The sequence below is a fragment of the Pseudorasbora parva genome, chromosome 2 (genome assembly GCF_024679245.1).
Source record: "Pseudorasbora parva isolate DD20220531a chromosome 2, ASM2467924v1, whole genome shotgun sequence".
Taxonomy (NCBI): Eukaryota; Metazoa; Chordata; class Actinopteri; order Cypriniformes; family Gobionidae; genus Pseudorasbora; species Pseudorasbora parva.
The window spans coordinates 47,503,991-47,526,637 of record NC_090173.1 but is presented as its reverse complement, the minus strand read 5'-3'; the positions used below and the strand labels follow the sequence as shown (position 1 = coordinate 47,526,637).

At 39.3% G+C, this 22,647-nt stretch overlaps 1 protein-coding gene across 1 annotated transcript in view; it reads right to left on the bottom strand.

Annotated features, from left to right (window-relative positions):
• The window catches only part of glis2b (GLIS family zinc finger 2b), a 49,024-nt gene extending 29,748 nt beyond the window's left edge, over positions 1-19,276 (bottom strand). The window contains exon 1 of the mRNA XM_067422766.1: positions 18,426-19,276. The gene's annotated coding sequence lies outside the window, so the exon portion shown is untranslated. The remainder of the gene's footprint in view (positions 1-18,425) is intronic.
• Positions 19,277-22,647: the final 3,371 nt, after the last annotated feature.

Here is a 22,647-nt window from a genome sequence, read left to right as displayed (position 1 = left end):
GGGACAGTTTACCCTAAAATGAAATCCTTATTTACTCACCCTGGTGTTGTTCTAGTGCCCTTCTTTCTGTTATGGACTACAAAAGGAGATTTTTTTTATTTTATTTTTAAATGTCCCGCTCATGTTCATCATTGTAATTAAGTATTGTCAGTGAGTAGCGACGATCAAGCTTGTTTACCCTTTTCCAGAGCGAATATTTAGACAGAATATTCCGGCTTTACTTGTTTTCACTGGTGTATGGTAGGGGGCGCTATTACGCATCTTCTAAAAGCATACTGAATCTCCTGAACAAAACACATGTGTGCAAGTGTAACCCCTTCTGTTCGGACCGGGACTCGAACCTTGGTCCGCCAGCATGGAAGTTGGACACTCTTACAAGGAGGCTAAAGGCTGCAACCCCTAGCGTCAGTCGCTAGAGCGTCTCTTGAGGTCAGAGGAGTGAGGTTTACTCGCACAGCAACTACTACCAGCTGGACTCTGTTACACAAGGAAGATGCAGAAACAAGCAATATCATATGTAATCATGCGCATATGTAAAATAACACGATCACCAACATCAAACAGCATAAAAAAATCTAAACGGACTAATGTCACTGAATGAAATATCAACCCAGGAAGAGATGTAGGACTGTGACTCTATCTACTCTGTGTTTTGATCATTCTGAATCTGATCCAGACGTGTTTTTCTGTTAAAAATCTTTTTTAGGAAACTTACCCACACTTAACCAAGTGTTGATAATAAAAAAAAAAAAAGAATGCATTAAGTTAGATTTTTTTTTTTTTTTAAGGCAAAGGGTCTGTTCTTTCTTTTGATGTATTGCATGTTCAGATATAACATACAAATAAATAATCTGGGGGCCATGACATTTTTGTGAAAATTATCAAAAACGCTGACAATATGTGTGTGTGTGTATATATATATATATATATACACAGTATAATTATTTTTGGAACACCATACTAATACTGTGTTTGACCCCCTTTGGCCTTCAGAAACGCCTTAATTCTACGTGGCATTGATTCAACAAGGTGCTGAAAGCATTCTTCATCAATTTTGGCCCATATTGATAGGAGAGCATCTTGCAGTTGATGGTGATTTGTGGAATGCACATCCAGCGCACAAAGCTCCCGTTCTATCACATCGCAAAGATGCTCTATTGGGTTGAGATCTGGTGACTGTGGGGGCCATTTTAGTTCAGTGAACTCATTGTCATGTTCAAGAAACCAATTTGAAATGATTTGAGCTTTGTGACATGGTGCATTATTCTGCTGGAAGTCAGAGGATGGGTACATGGTGGTCATAAAGGGATGGACATGGTCAGAAACAATGCTCAGGTAGGCCGTGGCATTTAAACTATGCCTAATTGGCACTAAGGGGCCTAAAGTGTACCAAGAAAACATCCCCCACACCATTACACCACCACCACCAGCCTGCACAGTGGTAACAAGGCATGATGGGTTCATGTTCTCATTCTGTTAATGCCAAATTCTGACTACCATCTGAATGTCTCAACAGAAATCGAGACTCATCAGACCAGGCAACATTTTTCCAGTCTTCAACTGTCCAATTTTAGTGAGTTTGTGCAAATTGTAGCCTCTTTTTCCTATTTATAGTGGAGATGAGTGGTACCCGGTGGGGTCTTCTGCAGTTGTAGCCCTTCTGCCTCAATGTTGTGTGTGTTGTGGCTTCACAAATGCTTTGCTGCATACCTCGGTTGTAACAAGTGGTTATTTCAGTCAAAGTTGCTCTTCTATCAGCTTGAATCAGTCTGCCCATTCTCATCTGACCTCTAGCATCAACAAAGAATTTTCACCCACAGGACTGCCGCATATTGGATGTTTTTCCCTTTTCACACCATTCTTTGTAAACCTTAGAAATGGTTGTGCGTGAAAGTCCCAGTCACTGAGCAGATTGTGAAATACTCAGACCGGCCCATCTGGCACCAACAACCATGCCAAGCTCAAAATTGCTTAAATCACCTTTCTTTCCCATTCTGACATTCAGTTTGGACTTCAGGAGATTGTCTTAACCAGGACCACACCCCTAAATGCATTGAAGCAACTGCCATGTGATTGGTTGATTAGATAATTGCATTAATGAAAAATTGAACAGGTGTTCCTAATAATCCTTTATGTGAGTGTGTGTATATATATATATATATAAGGGGTGTCCCCGACTAAGGATTTACACATTCGAATCAGAATTTTCGAATCTCTCTATGGTCGACCGATAGTTGAATCATCTGTGTGTGTGTAAACCATAGACCGGAAAAAAATAAACTGTATAAACAGGTTGGGAAGGACAGGACACTAGTCAGCAGGAGGCTAAGACTATTTTTATTTTACTTTACACACGGCCCACAGCCACCACTTTTGATCAAACTAGGCTACACTACACATTCGTAAATTAACCGTTCTCTCATAACATTTAAGGGCCGCCATCGAAACACAGAACATCACACAAATATATAAAAGAACATTTTGATAAATAAACCTAAAAAAATACCTGCCTAGAGAGGAAAAGAACACTTTGAGTGCGTTTATATGCACGTTCTTAAGCCGATTGTGGCTGAAGGGGGTCGCACACCGGACTGAAGCTCAGCGCCGTGTCTCGGGTATCTCACACCAGGCAGACGTGAACATTATATACGCGCAAGCTCAATTTTGAATCGACTTCTGACAGAAGAGCTGTAGGATGAGTGTATCTTGTAGCACAGGGTGAAATCAGTATGTACATTCACGATTTGAGGGAAATATACATTTAATCGCCGCGGACAGGCGTCGAATGCCGCTGTCGGTGGATATGTGTTCGAATTTTAAAGGCGCGGTGCGTCCGGTGCGAAGCTCAGTGCCCTTAAAGGGACGATTGCTCAGCGCCGCGACACGTCTTTATAACACTAATATTGAGCACCCCCATATTGCCAAAATGGTATGATCCTCATTTCATAACACCCGCGAAGATTCGACCATGAGATCAGTGGTCTAATCTGGTCCTGCATATCGATGCATCGAATCTTCGACTATTAGGGGTCACCCCTAATATATATAACGAGGAAAATAAGCATTTGAACTTTTTCAAGTTCTTCCACTTGAAAATCAAGGAGGGGTATGAAATAGGTGCATGTCCACTCTGAGAGACATAATCTAAAAATAAAAAAAATCCAGAAATCACTGTATGATTTTTTAACAATTTATTTGTATGATACAGCTGCAAATAAGTATTTGAACACCTGTCTATCAGCTAGAATTCTGACCCTCAGAGACCTGTTAGTCTGCCTTTAAAATGTTAAAGCCTGAGCCTGTTAGTCCACCTCCACTCCATTTATTATCCTAAATTAGATGCACCTGTTTGAGGTCATTAGCTGCATAAAGACACCTGTCCACTCCATACAATCAGTAAGAATCCAACTATAAACATGGCCAAGACCAAAGAGCTGTCCAAAGATACTAGAGACAAAAGTGCACACCCCCACAAAGCTGAAAAGGGCTACAGGGAAATTGCCAAGCAGCTTGGTGAAAAAAGGTTCACTGTTGGAGTAATACAAGCAAATGGAAGAAGCTAAACATGACTGTCAATCTCCCTTGGACTGGGGCTCCATGCAAGATCTCACCTCGTGGGGTCTCAATGATCCTAAGAAAGGTGAGAAATCACCTCAGAACTACACGGGAGGAGCTGGTCAATGACCTGAAAAGAGCTGGGACCACCGTTTCCAAGGTTACTGTTGAAAATACACTAAGACGTCATGGTTTGAAATCATGCATGGCACGGAAGGTTCCCCTGCTTAAACCAGCACATGTCCAGCCCGTCTTAAGTTTGCCAACGAACATTTGGATGATCCAGAGGAGTCATGGGTGAAAGTCATGTGGTTTCAAAATCATACATTGTGATTTCAGTTTTTTGTTTTTTTTTAGATGACAGTTTCAGACCCCTCCATTATTTCTACGTGGGAGAACTTGCAAAATAGCAGGGTGTTCAAATACTTATTTTCCTAATAAAAAAAAAAAGATTAAAAAAATTGTCCAACTGAAATTAAAACCTTTTAATTTCAAAAAATGAATTCCAAATATAATTCCATAATCTGGCTATTTGAGGAAACAATGCATTTTTTTCAAGACATAAACATGTCAATATGCTTGCCGGCTCCATGCAGTTAAAGCAGAACCAATTCTTTACAATTTCTATTCTACATTTTCGCAGTGATCTGTTTAACTTCTAAAAACAGCTTGCGAATGGCCTTTGACTACACAGACCCCGTCCACCCACTAACCGGTGAACTCTAACAGACCTTAGCGTAGATGGAGAGCACGATTATGGTCAGTTTATGGTGGTGTTTGTGCATATTTCTGCTGATTGTTCCTCAGATCCGCCCCTTGACTCGACCTAGCCCGGTCGGCTCTGCTGAGACAGACCTCCCCTGGAGGCGGTGGAGGGAAGAAACATACGAGGTCAGCGCAGGAATGCCGGGGGATTGGCACCTGGCTAAATCCTAGAAGCATATACACTCACTCACTTTTTCCACTCTCTGCTGAGACTCCACGTGGAGCCTACCTACAAAAACATGGCATTCCTCTGCGTGCAATCAAACAATATTCCACAGTCACCACATAGCTTGTGCAGACATGCAATAAGACGTGCCTGTCAAATGAACAGGTCAGTGAGTGCAGGAAAACGTTCATGCTCATGTCATTCATGCTCTTTGCTTTCTTTTGCAGAAAACAAAAGAAAATATTTTGAAGAGTGTTTTGGCTGTTTTAATCCATACAATTCATGTCAATTCATGTATTCCTGTCAAAGATTTTTAAACGTGCCTCTACAGGCCCTTCTCAGAAAATTAGCATATTGTGATAAAGTTCATTATTTTCCATAATGTAATGATAAAAATTACACTTTCATATATTTTAGATTCACTGCACACCAACTGAAATATTTCAGGTCTTTTATTGTTTTAATACTGATGATTTTGGCATACAGCTCATGAAAACCCAAAATTCCTATCTCAAAAAATTAGCATTTCATCCGACCAATAAAAGAAAAGTGTTTTTAATACAAAAAAAGTCAACCTTCAAATAATTATGTTCAGTAATGCACTCATTTCTTGGTCGGGAATCCTTTAGCAGAAATGACTACTTCAATGCGGCGTGGCATGGAGGCGATCAGCCTGTGGCACTGCTGAGGTGTTATGGAGGCCCAGGATGCTTCAATAGCGGCCTTAAGCTCATCCAGAGTGATGGGTCTTGCGTCTCTCAACTTTCTCTTCACAATATCCCACAGATTCTCTATGGGGTTCAGGTCAGGAGAGTTGCACGGCCAATTGAGCACAGTAATACCATGGTCAGTAAACCATTTACCAGTGGTTTTGGCACTGTGAGCAGGTGCCAGGTCATGCTGAAAAATAAAATCATATTCATAAAGCTTTTCAGCAGATGGAAGCATGAAGTGCTCCAAAATGTCCTGATAGCTAGCTGCATTGACCCTGCCCTTGATAAAACACAGTGGACCAACACCAGCAGCTGACATGGCACCCCAGACCATCACTGACTGTGGGTACTTGACACTGGACTTCAGGCATTTCCTTCTCCCCAGTCTTCCTCCAGACTCTGGCACCTTGATTTCCGAATGACATGCAAAATTTGCTTTCATCCGAAAAAAGTACTTTGGACCACTGAGCAACAGTCCAGTGCTGCTTCTCTGCCCAAAAGTGTCTTGACCTGGGGAATGCGGCACCTGTAGCCCATTTCCTGCACACGCCTGTGCACGGTGGCTCTGGATGTTTCTACTCCAGACTCAGTCCACTGCTTCCGCAGGTCCTCCAAGGTCTGGAATCGGTCCTTCTCCGCAATCTTCCTCAGGGTCCGGTCACCTCTTCTCGTTGTGCAGCGTTTTTTGCCACACTTTTTCCTTCCCACAGACTTCTCACTGAGGTGCCTTGATACAGCACTCTGGGATCAGCCTATTCGTTCAGAAATGTCTTTCTGTGTCTTACCCTCTCGCTTGAGGGTGTCAATGATGGCCTTCTGGACAGCAGTCAGGTCGGCAGTCTTACCCATGATTGCGGTTTTGAGAAATGAACCAGGCTGGGAGTTTTTAAAAGCCTCAGGAATCTTTTGCAGGTGTTTAGAGTTAATTAGTTGATTCAGATGATTAGTTAATAGCTCCTTTAGGGAACCTTTCATGATATGCTAATTTTTTGAGATAGGAATTTTGGGTTTTCATGAGCTGTATGCCAAAATCATCAATTTTTTTAGAAGGACCTGTATTATGCATTTTCAGATATTACCTTTCATGTAGAGTGTAAATCAGCTTTTTTGCAAATGTAAAAGGTGTTAGTGAGGCCACCAGGGGGTGCTCACCCTGTGGTCTGTGTGGGTCCTAACACCCCAGTATAGTGATGGGGACACTATACTGCAAAGAGCACCGTCTTTCGGATGAGACGTTAAACCGAGGTCCTGACTCTCTGTGGTCATTAAAAATCCCAGGATGTCTTTCGGAAAAAGAGTAGGGGTGTAACCCCGGCATCCTGGCCAAATTTGCCCATTGGCCCCTATCCATCATGGCCTCCTAATAATCCCCATATCCTGATTGGCTTCATCACTCTGTCTCCTCTCCACCAATCAGCTGGTGTGTGGTGAGCGTTCTGGCGCAATATGGCTGCCGTCGCATCATCCAGGTGGACGCTGCACATTGGTGGTGGTTTGAGGAGATTCCCCCCTTCTATGTAAAGCGCTTTGAGTGCCTTGAAAAGCGCTATATAAATCGAACGCATTATTATTATTATTAAAAGGTCAGTAAACTTTCAAAGATCAAAGTGCCAATACATTGAGTTATTGTCTCCCAAAAGAAATAACCTATTCTGAACTGTTGAAATAAGTAATTTCAGTCTCACTTACTGCATGAATCTACGTAGGTTTGTAAAAAATCTGCATAATGCATAAATTGCTTCATTGGCTGACCAAAACAGTGATTACTTTGACCCTCAAACTATGTAGTTGTAACTGTGTCCTGTAAGAGTTTGCTGAATGTGGTCGACATGTTGCGAAGACACTGTTTTTGTGTGCTGCAAAACCAAAGGATGAGGATTTGGGCTCGAATTGATATGGTAAAACAGATGCCATTGCTTCTATTTGTATCACTGTGTATCTAGTGTTGAGGACGATACAGAGCTGAAATTCAAATATGGTAATGTCTATTTGGTTTTTGATTTACACTGTAAGTGGTAGACCAATCACAACAGACTGAGTCATCTGACCAATCAGAGCAGAGTAGACAAATCACAACATACTGGGTCATCTGACCAATCAGAGCAGAGTAGACAAATCACAACATACTGGGTCACCTGACCAATCAGAGCAGAGTAGACAAATCACAACATACTGGGTCACCTGACCAATCAGAGCAGACAAATCACAACAGACTGAGCCATCTGACCAATCAGAGCAGAGTAGACCAATCACAACAGACTGAGCCATCTGACCAATCAGAATTCAAATGTCATTTGAGAGCCAGTAAGATTTAATGTTATTGTTTGAAGTTGTCACCATTTTTGTATAGTAATTGTATATGGATCAATTTGATTCGAGAGAATGAAAGAAAATCCTAAAGGTTTGGAATGGCATGAGGGTGAGTAAATGATGAGGAGATTTTCATGTTTTGAGTGAACTAACCCTTTAAATACACACGAGATAAACTGAAGATGTTTAGGGTCTGTTAAAGATCGCCCCGTCTAGAAAAGCAAAAACGTGCCTCAACACTTGGACCAATGGGTGGGGTGGCAAATGTCTGGGAGCAGAGCGAGGGTCTGGCGTTCACTTCCATCCCACAGCGTTAACAGACTCCGAGCCGCAGATTTCCGGGAGCTGACGGGCGCATGGAAACTCGGCACGTTGGGCAACGACATTTCAGTTCTCTGTAGCGATGCCGTGAGCGAATGTCATGACAAATGTGAGCTTAGCCACTCGAGGGGCTCTTGCTTTTGTAAGAGAAATAAAACATACAGCAGGCAGGCTGCACTTTGAGTTCGGGCCAACACTGGGCGCAGTGGATATACTTCAAACTTAGACTGGGAGGTGCTGCCTCAGACTCGCACTCATTTCCTCAATCCCAATATTATGGAGGAGGATCACCTTTCTTTCTTTCTTTCTTTCTTTCTTTCTTTCTTTCTTTCTTTCTTTCTTTCTTTCTTTCTTTCTTTCTTTCGACTAAAAAGCCCATGCACTTACTGATTTTTTTTTCTTACTCTTGTTTTTCAGTAAAATCGTCTAAACATTCTTAAAATGAGATACATTTCCTTGAAAAGCAAAAATGCCTGATGTTTGCCGGTTTCTCAAGGCTTAATTCTAGTATTTAAAAAAATATTTCTTTCAGAAAGCAAGACTTACTTCAAGTCAAGTTTTGATTTAAGAGTGATATCAAGATAGATATAATTCAGATATTTGTTCTGGAAAACAAGTTTTGAAAAAAAACCATGAGAAAATAAATGTTTGCAGTATGTCATAGGTGCAAGAAGCAGTTAAGCTGAAATCGGGTGTAATTTGACAGTAGATGGGATTCTCGGCCGCTTGGCCTCAAGGGACGTCAGTGGTGTCAGGATCCCGGTGGTTGTCGACATGATGGAGTATTGTGGTGATTTTTTAATTTAGCCAGGGTTCCTCCGGCCCGTGTGGCTTGCGGCATGTTGATGGACACCTGTGTGCCGGGGCTGGGGGCGACCGGGAGGTTTTCTGGGAACGAGGAGCTGTTCAGGAGGCCGAAGCTGGGCGGACCAAAACACATTGTGGTGGAAAGAAAACAGGAAGAACTTAGAAGAGAACAATGTAATTAGATGACAAATTAAAGTGATGTTAAATCAGGCATGCTGGTGGTTTTTAACCCAGGGATTCCTGAAACGTTTTGTCCATCAGAAACCCTTTCACCTAAAATATTAAGATTTTAAGTAAATATTTCAATCATTCAACAACACCTTTTTCATGTTCACAGTTCTCTGATATTAATGGTCACATGAATCAGGCAGGTGAACACTTTTTTTTTTTAAGATTAAAAAAACAATTCTGGTTTTCATATTACATTAGTTTCATTTTACTTCCTGAAGACGGATCAGAAATAATACTTTTTTTTTTTTTTAAATTAATAATTATTATGATTGTTACTTATTTAAGGCAGCTTTAGTTTTTAACAGAAAAAAAAAAAACTATTTTAAGGAAAATTGAAATACAAAAATATAATTTATTTCCTACATTTATGAATAACGGATTGTATTTGTGTCATTTTTTGTGAGCTTTTCTATTTTTGACAAGGCAATATTTTCATAGAAAAGATATTTAGCATTTGCTTCCGTATAGTAAAAATGTAAAGGGCAATTATTTAATTTGGCAAACAAAATTCTGTTTTCTGACTGCAAAATAAATGGCCTTCATTTTTTCATTTTGGTTTACTTACAATCAAAAAGCTTGATTGTATCAGAAATGGATTGTATACTGTCCATGACCCAAACCACAAAACGTTTTAATTTATACTAACGGAGTTGGACTATGGATCGATTTAGTGGAGTCAGGGTCATCAAATCTTTAAGCTATGCATCTCAAAACCACCAAATGGCCCAAAATGATCTTACATGACCATGATGTGGCCCTGAAAACCACAAATGAATTTTTATTTTCATATAAATACATTTTTCTGATTTGCTGGAAGACAGTGGACGTGGTTGCGGATCTTCAGGCACCTGCACACACACACACTGTTTTCTCTCTGCCTCTGTTCTTCTTTCCTTCGGTGTCTCTGCCAACCTTACTGTGCGCCTGTGTTCTCTCGTTCCCCTCACATGGGGCGCCTGTTTTCTCAAAGCAAGACTGCCCTCCCCTCAATACTCGCCCCCTCCGGTCCCTGGCAGCCGGACAAGGTCAACATGACAGGATTTTTCCCCCTCCTTCCCTCTTTCTCTCACCCTTTATCTCCCTCCGTTCCTTTGACTCAGCTCAGCTGAGCGGCAGGCTCCTCCCGAACACGAAGAGCCTTTCATCTTCTGTCTCAGTCAGAGAGAGCAAACAAGGGACAGGGCGATAGATAGGCAGTGTGAGTACCTGTATCATTTCGGCATGATAAATGGAATGATAGTTTGGTGTGTAACGGGAAAAAAACAAAACAACAAATAATACAGCGCAATAGTTAATGTAAAATTTCAGAGGCAAGCGGCTAAAACCAGAGGCCTTTATTGAAGAGTTGTACCTGTGTTTATATACCATGGCATTCACATTGTGATACTAAAGGGCTGGTGATGCATCACAAATAAATTAGTCTTGGAATTAAATTAAACAATACAATGAACATCACAGTGATTTTACTGCACTTTTTATTTGCCCATTAAGTTTTGTAAACCCTCATCCTTCCCCCGGGTCATTTTCGAGTTATCATAATTTTTTTTAGAATTGTGTGATTATCTGAGTGGTCCAAGACCCTTGGACTTTTGTCTTACTTGAACCATGAATACACAAAAAAACATTGCCTGGATTCGAGGACTTTTTTGGTTGAAATTTTAAAAAGTAAGGTCACTCGCAGGTCAATTTGAATATTAGAATGCTCAAAATTCCAAAACCTAAAAATGCTCAAAATGTAAACTAAAACTGCTAAAACTTTACCAAAAAATGATTTTATAATGTCCACATCAGTGACATGCACAGGCGGTGGGCTTTTAGGCTATAGCCCCCCAAAGTGCCCAAATGTGATTTCTAATTTCTACCAACACCCATGCTATATTCTTTTTTTTTCCACAAGAGGTCCTCATAGACACCCAAAGTAAGATAGTTTGAACTGAATTAAAAGGGTTATGCTAAAGCTAGTTAAAGCTACACTATGTACGTTTCCTATCTTACCAAAATCTTACCAACCCCTAACTTTTGAACGCTAGTATAGGTTGCGAAATGTTTAGTACTTTTTTGTTATATTGCTGGATATATTATAAAATATTGAATACAATTAGTTCATTTATTTATTTTTCACTACACTTTTAACTGTTTTAGATCTTAACAGTAAACAAGTAGCATTTAATTGGTTTCTTCAAAACCGTTTTAGTGGAAAAACAAATATCAAGACATATGTTGGCTTTCATCTCCCCATCAAAGCATGTGTTGATCATTTCTTTGACAGCCTGGCCGAAAACGAAGTTGCACAATTTGGTTTCAATGCATTATCACAAACTCAACAATTGATTCCAAGCTACAACTTCACAATATTTAAAAAAAGGAGGAAGATGTCAATTTTCCTTGGCTGAACACCACATGTATCGACAATCTCTAAGTAATTTGTAACCTTTACAAACCCTATGGTCAATTCCCCTCCAAGTAATCAATAGTGTCTCTTTATCTCATGAGTTGTGTTGCAGTAAACAAAAAAGTTGCAGTGAATGCATTGAAGCTTCTAGAATTCGTGCACTTTTTTAACCAAAAGCTAGAAAAAAACTCTCCTCTTGTTTCATGGTAGAGTAGACGCTGACAAAGAATTACAATACACTGTAGAATTGACAGAAAGTACCAAATATTCCCATTCAACAGCCTCAGCTGTGTGCCAAAGTTAACAGAGAGATATGAGAGCAAAGGGACAGGATAATTGGAAAAGAGTTGAATCCTCTGATCACTTTATAATGAGGCAGAACGCATGAACAGGCTCAAGACGTGCCGCTTGTGATGTACAACTCCAGAGTGACTGTGGGTAACAGGAGATCATGGAAAGAAGGCGGCAGTTTCGGACTCTCGCACACATTGACGGGAAAGGATTTGCCTGGACACGGAGGTAAAGCCCAGGCCCAGACTTGAGAGAGCCATTTTTCTCTTTTTGAAATGTTTTAGCTCCCTCCCTTCCCCTTTTCTCTACAGTCTTATTCGGTTATTGTGTTCCAGTTGCGTTATTGTGGCTGTACTGAAAGATCCAGGCAGTTGGCTTTGTAAGTAAATAATAATAATAACCAGCTGTGCTTCAGTTTAACTGCTGAAGCCCTTGGCCCATTATGATCCAGCACACAGCTTATAGTTGGAAAACAATTGTGGTGATGTGGCTCCTCGATTCGGAGTCGTGCAGCAAAGGCTTGAACCATCCTCACGATTTTTAAACTTTACTACTCGATCCGATCGTTCGAGTCATTACACTACCAGCCAAATTTGCATACAGCTTTTTATTCTTTACTAGTACTACATTGGCCATCTTAGAAGAATAGTAATGTCCTCAAACACTGACATGCAAATGGAGGTTTGGGAATATAGGGACCCATATAGTGACTCTCCTATAAGAGCTTAGTCTTAGATAGAGCCTAGATATTCCAACTCTGCTTACCCTGGACATTCAACAAACAAATTTGTGAGGTGCATCATGGGATGCACTATTGAATTAGAAGCAAGTATCTTGCTGGCTATTTTTTCTTCATTATCTGGTAAAGTCATAACCTTTGACCTAAGGACTTCTTTTGAGTTTCTTGTGCTGTTCTGTTAATTTTTTTCCGTCATACTTCCTCTCTGTTTGTTGCAGTGGTCATAAGGAGAAAGTACGTGGCTGAAAGGCATAAAAGAAAACAGAAAGTGGAAAGAAGTGAGCCGTGTGGAGGCAGTCTGTGTTTATTTTGGAGCGGTTGCACTGGAACCCAGACCATTGGCGGCTCATGGACGTAGAGACGGGTGGCGTGGACCATCCTCCGGTGTCCCGTGAAGGTGCAGAGGGGGGAGAGAGAAAGCGAAGGGTCCTCGGGCTGGGGCGGGACCAGGCTCTGTGCAGCAGGGAGGATGTGAGCGAAACGTTCCAAGAGGAAACGGTGAGGCCACGCTGTGATTAGTGGTTGCAGTTTAACTGCAGAAAAATGCATGGTCCAAGCCCAGCGAGAGAGGGTGGTTTCACTGGTCTCACCGAGCCCGTGTGACTCAGGGTCTCTCTACACCGGACCAGAGTTTGTTTGCGCAGCTCTTTTCTGCATCAGTTTTCTCTTTTTCCGCAATTGCCTTTAAAGCAGCATTTTGTGGCATTTCCAAGCAGTCCAAACAGTTATTAACGCAACCAAATACAGAAACCATTGCAAATACTCACAATGCAAACAAATACAGTAACCACTGAAAATACTCACAACGCAACCAATTACAGAAACACCCTAAAAATACTCACAACACAACCAATTACAGAAACACCCTGAAAATACTAACAACACAACCAATTATAGAAACACCCTGAAAATACTCACAACACAACCAATAACAGAAACACCCTGAAAATACTCACAACACGACCAATTACAGAAACACCCTGAAAATACTCACAACACAACCGAATAAAGAAACCGCTGCAAATACTCACAACACAACCAAATATAGAAACACTGCTGCAAATACTCACAACACAACCAAATACAGAAACACTGCTGCAAATACTCACAACACAACCAAATACAGAAACACTGCTGCAAATACTCAAAACACAACCAAATACAGAAACCGCTGCAAATACTCAAAATACAACCAAATACAGAAACACACTGCAAATACTCACAACACAACCAAATACAGAAACCGCTGCAAATACTCAAAATACAACCAAATACAGAAACACTGCTGCAAATACTCAAAACACAACCAAATACAGAAACCGCTGCAAATACTCAAAATACAACCAAATACAGAAACACTGCTGCAAATACTCAAAACACAACCAAATACAGAAACCGCTGCAAATACTCAAAACACAACCAAATACAGAAACCGCTGCAAATACTCACAACACAACCAAATACAGAAACACTGCTGCAAATACTCAAAACACAACCAAATACAGAAACCGCTGCAAATACTCACAACACAACCAAATACAGAAACCACTGCAAATACTCACAACACAACCAAATACAGAAACCGCTGCAAATACTCACAACACAACCAAATACAGAAACCGCTGCAAATACTCACAACACAACCAAATACAGAAACCGCTGCAAATACTCACAGCACAACCAAATACAGAAACTACCTCAAATAGTCACAACACAACCAAATACAGAAACCGCTGCAAATACTCACAACACCACCAAATACAGAAACACGCTGCAAATACTCACAACACAACCAAATACAGAAACACGCTGCAAATACTCACAACACAATCGAATAGAGAAACACGCTGCAAATACTCACAACACAACCAAACACAGAAACCGCTGCAAATACTCAAAACACAACCAAATACATAAACCGCTGCAAATACTCACAACACAACCAAACACAGAAACACACTGCAAATACTCACAACACAACCAAATACATAAACTACCTCAAATAGTCAGAACACAACCAAATACATAAACCGCTGCAAATACTCACAACACAACCAAACACAGAAACACACTGCAAATACTCACAACACAACCAAATACATAAACTACCTCAAATAGTCAGAACACAACCAAATACAGAAACCGCTGCAAATACTCACAACACAACCAAATACAGAAACCACTGCAAATACTCACAACACAACCAAATACAGAAACCACTGCAAATACTCACAGCACAACCAAATACAGAAACACGCTGCAAATACTCACAACACAATCGAATACAGAAACCGCTGCAAATACTCACAACACCACCAAATACAGAAACTACCTCAAATAGTCACAACACAACCAAATACAGAAACCGCTGCAAATACTCACAACACCACCAAATACAGAAACACGCTGCAAATACTCACAACACAATCGAATACAGAAACCGCTGCAAATACTCACAACACCACCAAATACAGAAACACGCTGCAAATACTCACAATACAACCAAATACAGAAACACGGTGCAAATACTCACAACACAATCGAATACAGAAACCGCTGCAAATACTCACAACACAGCCAAATACAGAAACCGCTGCAAATACTCAAAACACAACCAAATACAGAAAACGCTGCAAATACTCACAACACAACCAAACACAGAAACCGCTGCAAATACTCAAAACACAACCAAATACAGAAACCGCTGCAAATACTCACAACACAACCAAACACAGAAACACACTGCAAATACTCACAACACAACCAAATACATAAACTACCTCAAATAGTCAGAACACAACCAAATACAGAAACCGCTGCAAATACTCACAACACAACCAAATACAGAAACCACTGCAAATACTCACAACACAACCAAATACAGAAACCACTGCAAATACTCACAACACAACCAAATACATAAACTACCTCAAATAGTCAGAACACAACCAAATACAGAAACTACTGCAAATACTCACAAATGCAACCAATTACAGAAACATCCTACAAATACTAACAAAGCAACCACTTACAGAAACACGTTGCAAGTACTCACAACGAAACCAATTACAGAATGTGCTGAAAATACTCACAATACAACTGAATACAGAAATGTGCTGCAAATACAAAGTATTATTTGGCATTGTGGTATTTTTTGTTATTTATACAAATATTTTTAACAAAATATTAAACCCGTTATAATACATTTTTACAAAATAATTTATTTCAGACAGTCCTGTATTCCATTATAAGTATTCTTTATTAATTTTCATTTAAAACTCTACATGTTTCTGGAATCTTTCTCCAGTCTTTGTTAAATTCCCAGCCTCACTGACCTCCCAGACCCTCCTCCCACCTTTTAGCAAATGCTAAGCATTTATTCCAAGTGGATGTCAGTTGTCTCTGTTCTGAAGTAATGCAGAAGACCATCTGAAATTCCCATCACCGATACCATCTCATACTCTCAATTCCATTGCAGAACTCTTCTGAGGTTGTAAATCTAGCCCACGTGGAGGAACACGGGTGTTAAGGCTGAATGCCCTGTATGGGTTGCAGCCTCTAAATAAATACCTTAAAGGGTTGTTTAATTGTGGCTTCAAACCATAAAGCAAATTACTTAGAGCTACTAGATATTTAACAACCAACAGAAACACCCAAGAATGCACTTTTGGTGTGCGGAGTAGCAATTATGAAGAGACAATGGCACAAATAAAAAGTAACCGTTCACTCAAAATTCAAATTTGTCATCATGTACTCAAATCTTTCCAAATATGAATTTCTTTCAAAGAATATGTTATGCTGAATGTCCATAGTCGTCTTCATAATGGTGACTAAAGTCCAAAAAATATTACATGCTATATTTCAAGTCTAAGAATGGCTTGTGTGAGGAACAGATCCATTTTAAGTGAAAATCTTCCCCGGCTTAGCTCTTAAATCTGATTGACTCAAAATTATAAAGGTTCTAAACTGGTATTTTTCAATGCCATAGAAGAATAATTCTGATTGACTCAAAATTATAAAGGTTCTAAACTGGTATTTTTCAATGCCATAGAAGAATAATTTTGACTTCCTCAAAGAGCCTTTCAGTGAACAATTCTAAAAAAAAAAAATTAAAACTTTTTTTTAGTGTAAAGAACATTTTAATAAAATAAATTTTGGTATCAGTGATTGATCATTGGTTCTTGCATGTCTTGTCACTGACTCCAATTCTGGCATGACACATTTCGACTTTCTGTGTTTAAATAAAATGGGATAGTTTACCCAAAACCGAAAACTGGGTCATCATCTTGTTTCAAACCTGTATGATTAAGTGGGACACTTAAAAAGATATCTAGGGTCCAAACAACATTGGACCCCACTGACTTTCATTGTATGGACCAAAAAAAAAGGAAATCTACTTTAATGTTCCACCTGTGAAAGAAAGCCATAGGGGTTTGAAATGACATCACAAAAATGGGTGAACTAACCCATTAAATATTGGTCTGTTTCTCACATAATGCTATCATATAGGATTTTGAATAAAGTGCACACATTTTTGTCCTTTATGCAGTTTGATAGACTCAGCGTTTGATCTTGGTGCTGGCGTTCCATTGATTCATGGATAAACCTCTCCCAAACATCTTCAAACGCCAGCTAAAGCCAAGCACTTCAATTGGTCTTTTATCAAATGTTGTGTTTAGGCGTTGCAGTGTGCACACATAAGAACGTGTCCTAAGCCTCGGCGTATTCTTTCTGTTTGGCCCCACGTTTGAGTAAAGATCAGACCGGGGCCCCTCTTTAGTCACTGAGCATTAGAGAGCGTAATGGGCATGAATTCACAGAAGCGCTTCAGGGTGGGTCATATTTGGCAAACCATTCTGAGCATCGAGAAGAACAAGCGGTATATTCACTGGCCAGACCCCTCACAAAAGTACGCCAAAGCCTCCGTGTGCCAAGATCTCAGATTTCTGCAACGTTCAGCTCTGCTTTAGCTTACCAAGCTTCCCTTCATATGTGAGCCAGAAGCATTTGCAGCCTTCTCTTTTTGTCTTTGAGCACGTTGTGAAACAGACAGACCTATCGCAGAGCTGTCGGTTCGCACCGCGAAAACACAAGTCAATGCCAGCACGCACAGCTGGAGGAGAATATACGGTGAAGTGAGGACTCCGACGGCAATAATATGAGATGTTTGCATAGCAGAATAAGGCAGAAAGCTGTGCACACACACACACGTGAGAGTATGAGATCGACTATCTGTCTGTTTGATGACATCTGGAAACTTTGGGTCACTATAGGGACATCTCAATGCATTTAATCCAGAATATGAACAATGATTTCATTTAACTCGAAACAGAGAAAGAAGGTTATAAAACACAACACTAAGAGGTCAAATATCGTGCAAACCATTGCACAAACTAAACAGGCTTGGGTTTCAATAAAGGCAATCATTAATCTCAAATGCATCCAGGTAAACCAAATTAAATCAATCCGCCCTGTGCACAACCTTTATTCAAGAGCGTTTTTGCCCCCCCTCCGTGTGTGATGTCCCTCTCACAGTTGGTTAACTATGTCCTGGCAGGCATCTCCTTTATCAATGGCCCCATGTGTAGCAGCCAATGAGGACGGGCTCCGTTCCAAACCACATCTCAATGTGCTCACAATTAAGCGCGGGGACACTGGAATTGCCTAATTGGATGATGGCTGCTTTATGTCCAGGCCTAAACCACTATGGACAAACAATAACAGTAACTTTCCAGAATGCATCATATTTGGATGTATTACATTAGCTCCTTTTTTTTCCACGCAGGAGTGCTTACGCAAAAGTTTTTCATTTGAATCATTGTCAAGCACTCCAAATGACAACAAACTCATCACATGATGCTAGATTTACAACGTGCTTCCAGACAGGCTGTCTGCTATTGAAGTGGAAGTGGAAGCTCCGTTTCTCATTTTTTGGAGGCAGTGCAGGCATCAACTCCTGAGAAATCTGTGGCAAAAGCCGAGAACACACTCTTGGAAAATAGGTCAGGGTCTTTAAGCTGCCCTAAATGACCGTGCTCAGTGGACAAAACTAAATACACATGCTTATATTGGCAATGCACTCGAGATCAATGATGCAAGGTTGCCGTGCCATCGGAGTTCATTAGACTGACTTACCTTCAGTAAAACCTCCTGGATATATGTTGTTGGCCCAGCACTGGTCTCCACCTTAAACTTTCCAGGGGGGATGTTCGCTCCAATTCCTTTGGATTGCAAAATAAGGTCTCAGTTTTTAAGGAAGGCCCAGCTGATTCTGCAGAAGGACCTGTAAGACACTGTCACCAGTGGCTGAATAATCTACTGCTGTCTGAAACCATCAGACTGTTGTCTGGACACACATGACAGTGTTCGAAAAAGCACAACAACAACACAAACTAGAGACTTGCAAGGAAGAAAAGGCGTCAATCCAGAGTGAACGCGACAGATCGATAGTTTGTGTCAGTTTCAGGCCATGAGGATATTCTCATGAAGCAGAAACCCGTTAAATGCATGCGTGTCAACACCAAGAACAGTGTCCGTACTGTTTTTATCGACCCTGGAATGACAGATTAGGAATTATGCACTGAAAGGGGAAAAAAGGGAAAAAAACACATACAAACAAACAAAAATGGATCGTGGTGATCGTTGTCTTGACATCAAGGTGCATCGCTTGCTGGCGGCGCTGGTCCAGAGGGTTTTTTTATTGGGTGGTCGTGCGCAAAGACGATGGAGAGGAGACGTCCCCTTTTCAGATTCGTGTCCGGACGGTGTCTCCGTGTCCGTTTGCGATTTCCTCAGGTCGTTTCCAGTCCTGGGGCCTTAATGTTGTCCTTGGAGACAGTGAGCGGTGATGTGGGTCTCCAGCACCCCGGACGCGAGCCTGTCCGTGTCTCCTCTCCTCTCCTCGGGCGCAGCGGGCGGAGGGATCAGCCCTGACTGACTGTGACTCTGCCAGCTCAGCGCATGTGTGCTGCTCCGCCCCATCCAGCGCCGAGGAGGAGGCCGTCCTGGGCTCCCATCCAAACAAACTCCCCTCCACCTCCCCCTCCCTCTCTCCCCACAACGCGCTCAAGATTTTTATTGGCATGGCAATAAAGCTTTTTTATCGCCGAAGCTTTAATAAACATTACCTCCTTAGACCCCTTCCTTAGATCTATTATTTTTGGTCCAGCATAGTGGACACTCTTGATTAATTTCTTTCAGACAATTCATAATATAATGTAAATAAATAAAACACTCTTTGTAATATTTATAATAAAACTTTGGATCAAATATATGATTAATCATATAAATAATAAATAATATTTATTTTATAATAAAATATATTTGCTTTCGTATGCAAACATGTAAAAAAATATGTATTGTACTAAAATCTAATTAAAAACATAATACTAAATATAGCATTATTACATTTCAAAAATATAACATTGATTTTATATAATGACACCAAAACTCGTATTGAAATATAATTTGAAAAATAGCATTTAAAATGTTAAAATATAGGCCTATATTTAAGTGCAAAGTACAATAAAAAACAATGTTTTGTCAGCTGCATACATTTTCATAAATTTAGTGGTATTGATTTTTAATTTAGGTATCATTTAAGTCAAGATATTTTATATTATATACGAAATTTTAATATTTCTGAATCTACATATAAAATGAAAACACAACACCGCTAGATCATGACAAGGATTTGATTGTGCAGTATTGCTAAAAGTATTCCTAGTATTCCCAAAGTTGTTCCAAACTTGTATGAATTTCTTTCTTCTGCTGAACACAAAAGAAGATATTTTGAAGAATGTTGGTAAACAGTTGATGTTTCAATGAGTTCATTCACTTCCATAGTATAGTACTTTCCCTATATGGAAGTCGATGGAGTCCATCAACCGTTTAGTTCCCCATATTTTCCAAAATATCCTCTTTTGTGTTCAGCAGGAAAAAGAAATTCATACAGGTTTGGAACACCTTGGGTGAGTACATGATATAATTTTCAGTTTTGGGTGAGCTTTGTTCAGATTCCATGCCCATTGAAGTTAGATTTTACTAATGATCTGATATTAGGCCTACATCGAATAACATAACATCACATTCTCATTTTAAGGGTTTAAAATGAATTTTATTACTTTAATTATTCTACCCATGTTCATATATATTTCCATCTGAAAACTTTTCTTGTATGCCTCCCAAAAATTGAGGCAGTTTTATTTGTAGTAGAGCTGAACTAGGTGACCACTAGATGGCACCTGCTTAAAGCAGCACTGCTCTGAGGTCTGCTAAAGGACAAAAAAGAATTCTATAAATGATCTCAGTATGTATTGCAAGGTGCCTATATATATATATATATATATATATATATATATATATCAGTAAGCAGCACTGTAATATCAGTATATATATATATATATATATATATATATGTATATATATATATATATATATATATATATATATATATATATATATATATATATATATATATATATATATATATATATATATATATATATATATCAGTAAGCAGCACTGTAATGTTTTAGATGTAGATTTATTGTTAATATATATATATTCTTTAACGTATTTAATATTATTTTCATTTCTGTTTCATTTCTATTTTTTAAGTCATAAGTCTTGTCTTTCTCAAATGTTTGACAGATTTCAAGAGGTTTGAATAATGTTTTGTCAGCTACATAAAAAATGTGTTTGAGGGCATATCTAAATGAATTTGTTTTCATTTATAATTTAGGTATTATTTAAGTCAAGAAATAAATCCGAATCAATCTCACTGTATTAGGCTATACACCAACAAAAGTTCCTTCACTTTTTCCTTTTTACTGTGTGCGTGTGTGTGTGTGTGTGTGTGTGTGTGTGTGTGTGTGTGTGTGTGTGTGTGTGTGTGTGTGTGTGTGTGTATTGGGTTTCCTAAACTTAAAATCAATGCAGAATTTATGCATAATCATAACCAATTCAATATTATATCCACATAAGAACTCTTATGCAACTTATGGTCAGGCAACAAGCAGTATTTGTTAATGTATTCATTATATATATATATATATATATATATATATATATATATATATATATATATATATATATATATATATATATATATATATATATATAATACACATATACAAGTGTACACATATAATATTATAATATGGAAACTAATATGAATAATTATGTATTTTATATAAAACACACATGGAAAAGTGTTCCTTTTATGCAGAACTCGTAGCTCGTAGATATGAAATATCTACACTGTGATTTCCTCCGTCTGGTCCACGCATGTTCGTGCTCGTTCTCGCCCTCGGCATGTAGTCGAGTGGCAGAGAGTAAAACACATTTCCGGGTTCTTCATGACCGCTCCCATTTTGTCTGTGTGTGTGATTTGTGCTCCGAGTACACGATTAGGTAACTCCTCTTCCTCCTCCTACAACTACAACTTTCATGCACCCAAAATGGTGTTTGAGTGTCAGCCCTCTTCTCTTCTCTTCTCCTCTCCTCTCCTCTCCTCTCTCCTCCTCCTCCGTTGGTTGGTGTTGTTATAAAGCCCTGCCAGCATGTCAGCTGATCTCGCATGTTTCACCCCCCAGTCAAAAAGAAATAAACATTCACATCCACTAAACGGCATAACAATTCTAAAGCAATATTATTCATTCATTAAAAAAATGCATTATGCATTGATTTTTAAAACATGTTTACATTCGTTTTAAAATAATCCACGCTTTGATATTTTGCATTTTGTTCTTTATTGGCTCTAAAAGCTATACAAAATATAATCTGTTTACATGATCATATTCAATATTCTTATTATAGCATTAGTGCATTGATTAGTATCGTGCTTTCATATATATATATATATATATATATATATATATATATATATATATATATATATATATATATATATATATATATATATATATATATATATATACACACACACACACACACATTTGCAATGTAAGACATATAGATTAATACTTCAATATTCATGCATTGAGTTCGCTTGCATGCTCTGGTCACAATCTTAATATGCATTATGGTGAATTATGGATTCATACTCATGAAACCGCATATTTGCATACAATATATATCTAATAAAAACTGCGCAGTTTGTCACATAATGCATGATATTCACGGCAATCACAGCGCGCGAGGCAGCTGTTTAAATACATTTAAATACATCTATCACACAGTGCGCTTTCCGTCATGCAATAAACATGAAACAGTCCAGCTGATTACTGGAGAATAATATGGGCGCTGTTGCAATACTCCTTTGTTTACATGCAAGTCCTCCCGTTCGGCGGAAGGAGGCTTTTTGGTAGTGCAGGGCTGTGTGTGATTCCTACCA